The sequence below is a fragment of the Bombina bombina genome, chromosome 8 (genome assembly GCF_027579735.1).
Source record: "Bombina bombina isolate aBomBom1 chromosome 8, aBomBom1.pri, whole genome shotgun sequence".
Lineage (NCBI taxonomy): Eukaryota > Metazoa > Chordata > Amphibia > Anura > Bombinatoridae > Bombina > Bombina bombina.
The window spans coordinates 245,782,137-245,789,437 of record NC_069506.1 but is presented as its reverse complement, the minus strand read 5'-3'; positions in this window follow the sequence as shown (position 1 = coordinate 245,789,437).

Genomic DNA, 7,301 nt, shown 5'->3' with positions numbered 1-7,301 from the left:
TGTATTTGAAATACTATAGGAAACTTAATGTATTAAATATCCAGTCTCATAAATTATTGATTTTTCAGGACTATTCAGCTGAGACTACAGCTAAAAGAAGAGAAATGTCTCCCTTTTTTGAAAGATTCTTAAAAGCTGAATGTAATGTCAGGCTGGTATATCCAGCAAAGCTCTTAGTGACAAAAGATGGTCATACATATACTTTAAATGACAATAAAGAAGCAATATCTCTGTGTAAGGAAATGGGAGTTTGACAAGGCTGTAACAGTGAGATTACAAGGTTACGAAACTTAAGTTGAGTGTTAATAGAATTATGGTGGTTTTTGTTTTCTTTTATTGTTGTTTTTTTTTATCTTACTGGTATTTGTGCAATATTTTTATTTATAGGTTGTATTTTTTGTTTTTGGTGTGTTTATATATATTATTTTTATTTCCAAGATGTATCTAATGGAATAGGTAAAGAATTTACCTCTCTAGTGGTCCCCCCTTTTTTTTTTTTTTTTTCTTCTCTCTCTTTCCTTCCTCAGTGGCTTTCTGGTTTGCTCGCCATCCCTGTCCGATCCCCCCCAGAAACAATCATGGCTTCTCTTAAATGGTTATGTGGGTACCACTTAAAATAACATCGTGGAATATCGGGGGAATAACCTCCCCAATAAAGAGAAAAGCAATAATTAATCATTTAGCAAAGCAAAAATCTGATATTGCTTTTCTTCAAGAGCTACATCTGAAAGAGGTGGAGATACCGAAATTACGCACTAAATGGGTTGGGGAAGTAATAGCTGCACCGTATAATGGTGCCCGTAAAAGAGGTGTTGCAATCCTCTTTAATAAGATACTTGAATATAAAATAGAATCTACACATATTGACCAGGAAGACCGATTTATAATTATTGAGATAACACATAAAAATACCCATTATGTACTGTGTAACATATATGGACCAAACATAGTCGATAAAGAATTCTGGAATAAAATGGTACAATACTTGCAAAGATTTATGGGCCAAAATTTGATAATAGCGGGGGATTTCAATTTAATATCAGACCAGATGTTGGACAGGGACAATAATGCCCCCAGATATATACGAGATAGGAAAACACATATTTTAAAGAAAAAATGTTGACAACTGGGCTTGATAGATATCTGGCGCCTTCAGCATCCTGACTTGAGAGCTTTTACATGTTTATCAAAAGGCCAACAGTCTTTGTCACGGATAGATTTTTTTCTAGTCCCTGTAGCATTGAGTGGTTTGGAGTGGGAATCAGAGATAGGGGATATAGTAATCTCTGATCATGCAGTAATATCTCTGACATTAAATTCATCCGGATTAAGTAGGTCTACTAACCATGCTATATTTTTTCCTAAATATTTGGTTAATGATACTCATTTCCAAAACTGGCTTTGTAGACAGTGGCAGGAATATCATGGGCTGAATAGTGCTTTTAAGGATAAACCGGAACTTTTTTGGGAAGCAGCTAAAGCTGTTTTGCGAGGGGAAATCAAGAATTATATGTGTAAACGTAAAAGAAAGGCTAACCAGCAGGAATTGCAATTATCTAACCGGGTTAAGAATGCATATAAAATATATTTAGAATCCCGATCAAATAGTAATTGGCAGAAATACTTGGAGGCTAAATCAGCCTATGATATTCATGTTAAACAAAAAGCCGCGTTGGAATCACAAAGACAGAAAAGTATTTATAGTGGTTTTGCAGGGAGATCAGCAAAATTTATGGCAAGGTTAACTAAGGATACCCGCAGAAATAATATTACGGCTATCAGATCTAATAAAGATAGATTTACCAATAATCAGGATATAACTAAAGTATTCTATGATTATTTCACCAAGCTGTATAGTGCTGAAGATCATGACATAGATAGTAGGAAAAGTTTTTGGGATAAAGTTAAGATACCTAAAATTCCAACTGAAATATTATTAGAAATTAACAGTTTAATAACGGTAGAAGAGATCAGTCTGGCCATTAAGTCAGCCAAAACTAATAAAGCAGCAGGGCCAGACTGTTTGCCTATAGAATTTTATAGGATCCTTCATCAGCAGATAGTACCCTCACTGGCAGAGTTATTCAACTATTATTTTTTTAAGAATAATAAATGTTCTACAAATTTTGCAGCAGCGACAGTATCTTTAATTCCAAAAAAAAACAAAGATCCTGAACTTCTTGATGCGTATAGGCCTATTTCTCTCTTAAATACAGATTATAAACTACTCGCAACGATTCTAGCGAAGAGATTGAGCCCGCATTTAGAACTATTAATTCATGAGAACCAGGCAGGGTTTATGATTAGGAGAAATCCGGCTAAAAATATAAGAAAAATCATGACCCTATTAGATTATTTCTGGAACAAATTTAGAACATCTGGGCATAAAGATATGGTTGATCTAGCTCTACTAACGGTAGACGCCGAAAAGGCGTTCGACCGGATATCATGGAAACATCTATTCTTTTCACTAGAACAATTTGGACTGACTGGACAAGTGTATGAATTCGTACGCATAATTTATTCAGCACCTAATTCATCGTTGCTTGTTAACGGCGAATTGTCACAACGATTAGTATTACATAGGGGCACACGTCAAGGTTGCCCTTTATCCCCATTACTTTTTAACTTGTCGTTAGAACCATTAGCGATCTGGTTCCGTCAACAACTGGATGGAATCCAGATAGGCGATCAGAAATTGAGAGTATTAATGTATGCTGACGATATATTGTTATGTTTAAGTAATACTAAAAAGTCCTTGCCTCTTGTGTTGGATATGTTTGAAACTTTTGGTGCCATTTCTGGTTACAAAATTAATGTATCTAAATCCGAACTGTTATGGATCAATAAGAGGGAGCAAGATAATAAATTTCCTTTCAGAGAAACCTCTCAAATAACATATTTAGGAATTAAACTCAGTATCAATCCGGAGGAATGGTATCAGCTGAATTTTGCTAAAAGTTTTTTGGATTGTAAAAAGAAATTGGAAGATTGGTTGAATTTACCTATTTCATTAACAGCAAGAGTTACGCTAATAAAAACCATTATCTTTCCAAAACTGTTTTATCTAATTCAAAACATTCCAATTCCTATACATAAGGCGGATATAATAAAATATAATAAGGTCTGTGCCAAATTTATTTGGAGAGGAGCAAAGGTTCGTATTGCAGTTGCCAGATTAATGAATAATAGTGAAGCAGCAGGCCTTAAACTTCTGAATATACAGTTATATAGTCTGGCATCCAGAGCTAAAATTGCGGTAGACTGGTTAACAGAACAAGACCAAGTGGCGGCGGCTGCATGGGAAACTGCGGTGATAGCCCCTTTTAGTTTAGGCGCTACCTTGCATTCCCCAATTACTATGTTGCCCTCAACAATTTTCTCATTAATTACATTTAGAAATGTAATTTTAGCATGGCAAGATCTCTGTGGGTTACTAGACCGGTCTCCCTACGTCTCTGGTTTTTTACCAATTATTGGTAATCCGTCTTTCCCACCAGGGTTGTCCAATAGAGTCTTTAGGGACTGAGCCATAAAGGGACTTGTCCATGTTAGACAAATAGTAGATATGGACCTTAACCCAATTCCATTTCAGGAACTAAGTAACCAATATGGCCTCGTGAATAAAGACTTTTACGCTTACTTACAAGTAAGACATTTGATATCCGAATTAAAACATAAGTATGGGTCAGAATGGGTATTGGGTGAGTTACAAGCCAGGATTAATATGTATAAGATAGGGTTCTATTCAATTAGACCGTTTTATTCATTATTCAATCAAAAAGCTTCAGATGACCAAGTAGGATATATTGTGGGAAGATGGAGTAAGATATTTCCAGAGATAGATAGAGAAATTATAGAGAACTCTTTCAAAATATTAGATAAAAGTTGGGTCCTGACCTCTTGGAAAGAATCCCAGATTAAATTATCATTAATGATTTTTCATACTCCGGAGAGATTATCTCGATGGTATAAAACTAGGAAACTTTGCACACGATGTTGTGCTTCTAACGCGGATTTATTACACTGTTTCTGGGCTTGCCCGAAGATTGGTCAGTTTTGGGCAAAAATTTGTTATTGGATGAAGGTAATTTTAAAATTGGACTATGACATCCAACCAGTGGAAATTTTTTTTTTGGTAAAACTACAGAATGTCCAATATCAAGCTAAATTAATTAATACGATTATTCTGGTGGGACGTAACTTTATTTTAAGATCCTGGAAGGCTAAATCCGCTCCCAGCCTGAAAGAATTAAAGAGAGCATTAGTCTCTCAATATACTTTCGAACAATATAACTTATCAGATCCAACAGATGAACGACTTGCAGTGTTTTTGAGTCAGAGGAGGATGTTTATATTATCTTGTCCTCCTGCAATACAAGTTACCTTAGTAAAACCATTTAGGAAATCACCTTATCTACAGGTTCAAGTTCTGGCTGGTCATCTTCCAAGGGCTTGGTTGGGGGAGGAAGGGGGGGAGGAGGTCGGGAGGGAGTGAAATCAGAGGATATATAAAAAAATAATATTTTTTCTTATTATTTTTTTTTTTTTTCTCTTTCCCCCCCACTAGAGATAGGATATTTTTATAAGTTATTTCAATTGTTGTTTTTTTTTGGTAATAAGAATCCTAGCATGACTATATGTAATTGGTATATGTGGGAAATGGATTCTGATCTAATGTGAATTTTAAGTTGTATTTTCCTTTTTTCTTTTTATTTGTGTTGTTGATTATATATGTTGAAATAAAATAAAAAAAAAAAAAAAAAAAAAAAGACATCTAACGACAAAACTCCAGCCGCAGGGAAAAAAGTCAGTAGTTAAGAGCTTTCTGGGCTAACGCCGGTTTATAAAGCTCTTAACTACTGTACTCTAAAGTACACTAACACCCATAAACTACTTATGTACCCCTAAACCGAGGTCCCCCCACATCGCCGACACTCGAATAAATTTTTTTAACCCCTAATCTGCCGACCGCCACCTACGTTATCCTTATGTACCCCTAATCTGCTGCCCCTAACACCGCCGACCCCTATATTATATTTATTAACCCCTAATCTGCCCCCCACAATGTCGCCTCCACCTGCCTACACTTATTAACCCCTAATCTGCCGACCGCAAAGCGCCGCCACCTACGTTATCCTTATGTACCCCTAATCTGCTGCCCCTAACACCGCCGACCCCTATATTATATTTATTAACCCCTAATCTGCCCCCCACAACGTCGCCTCCACCTGCCTACACTTATTAACCCCTAATCTGCCGAGCGGACCTGAGCGCTACTATAATAAAGTTATTAACCCCTAATCCGCCTCACTAACCCTATAATAAATAGTATTAACCCCTAATCTGCCCTCCCTAACATCGCCAACACCTAACTTCAATTATTAACCCCTAATCTGCCGACCGGTGATCACCGCTATTCTAATAAATGGATTAACCCCTAAAGCTAAGTCTAACCCTAACACTAACACCCCCCTAAATTAAATATAATTTAAATCTAACGAAATAAATTAACTCTTATTAAATAAATTATTCCTATTTAAAGCTAAATACTTACCTGTAAAATAAATCCTAATATAGCTACAATATAAATTATAATTATATTGTAGCTATTTTAGGATTAATATTTATTTTACAGGTAACTTTGTATTTATTTTAACCAGGTACAATAGCTATTAAATAGTTAAGAACTATTTAATAGCTAAAATAATTAAAATAATTACAAATTTACCTGTAAAATAAATCCTAACCTAAGTTACAATTAAAACTAACACTATACTATCAATAAATTAATTAAATAAAATACCTACAATTACCTACAATTAACCTAACACTACACTATCAATAAATTAATTAAATAAACTACCTACAATTAACCTAACACTACACTATCAATAAATTATTTAAATACAATTCCTACAAATAAATACAAATAAATAAACTTGCTAAAGTACAAAAAATAAAAAAGAACTAAGTTACAAAAAATAAAAAAATATCTACAAACATAAGAAAAATATTACAACAATTTTAAACTAATTACACCTACTCTAAGCCCCCTAATAAAACAACAAAGCCCCCCAAAATAAAAAATGCCCTACCCTATTCTAAATTACTAAAGTTAAAAGCTCTTTTACCTTACCAGCCCTGAACAGGGCCCTTTGCGGGGCATGCCCCAAGAAGTTCAGCTCTTTTGCCTGTAAAAAAAAAACATACAATACCCCCCCCCCAACATTACAACCCACCACCCACATACCCCTAATCTAACCCAAACCCCCCTTAAATAAACCTAACACTAAGCCCCTGAAGATCATCCTACCTTGTCTTCACCTCACCAGGTATCACCGATCCGTCCTGGCTCCAAAATCTTCATCCAACCCAAGCGGGGGTTGGCGATCCATCATCCGGTGCCTGAAGAGGTCCAGAAGAGGCTCCAAAGTCTTCATCCTATCCGGGAAGAAGAGGCGATCCGGACCGGCAACCATCTTGATCCAAGCGGCATCTTCTATCTTCATCCGATGACGACCGGCTCCATCCTGAAGACCTCCACCGCGGACCCATCTTCTTCCGGCGACGTCCAACTGCAGAATGACAGTTCCTTTAAGGACCGTCATCCAAGATGGCGTCCCTCGAATTCCGATTGGCTGATAGGATTCTATCAGCCAATCGGAATTAAGGTAGGAATATTCTGATTGGCTGATGGAATCAGCCAATCAGAATCAAGTTCAATCCGATTGGCTGATCCAATCAGCCAATCAGATTGAGCTCGCATTCTATTGGCTGTTCCGATCAGCCAATAGAATGCGAGCTCAATCTGATTGGCTGATTGGATCAGCCAATCGGATTGAACTTGATTCTGATTGGCTGATTCCATCAGCCAATCAGAATATTCCTACCTTAATTCCAATTGGCTGATAGAATCCTATCAGCCAATCGGAATTCGAGGGACGCCATCTTGGATGACGTCCCTTAAAGGAACCGTCATTCTGCAGTTGGACGTCGCCGGAAGAAGATGGGTCCGCGGTGGAGGTCTTCAGGATGGAGCCGGTCGTCATCGGATGAAGATAGAAGATGCCGCTTGGATCAAGATGGTTGCCGGTCCGGATCGCCTCTTCTTCCCGGATAGGATGAAGACTTTGGAGCCTCTTCTGGACCTCTTCAGGCACCGGATGATGGATCGCCAACCCCCGCTTGGGTTGGATGAAGATTTTGGAGCCAGGACGGATCGGTGATACCTGGTGAGGTGAAGACAAGGTAGGATGATCTTCAGGGGCTTAGTGTTAGGTTTATTTAAGGGGGGTTTG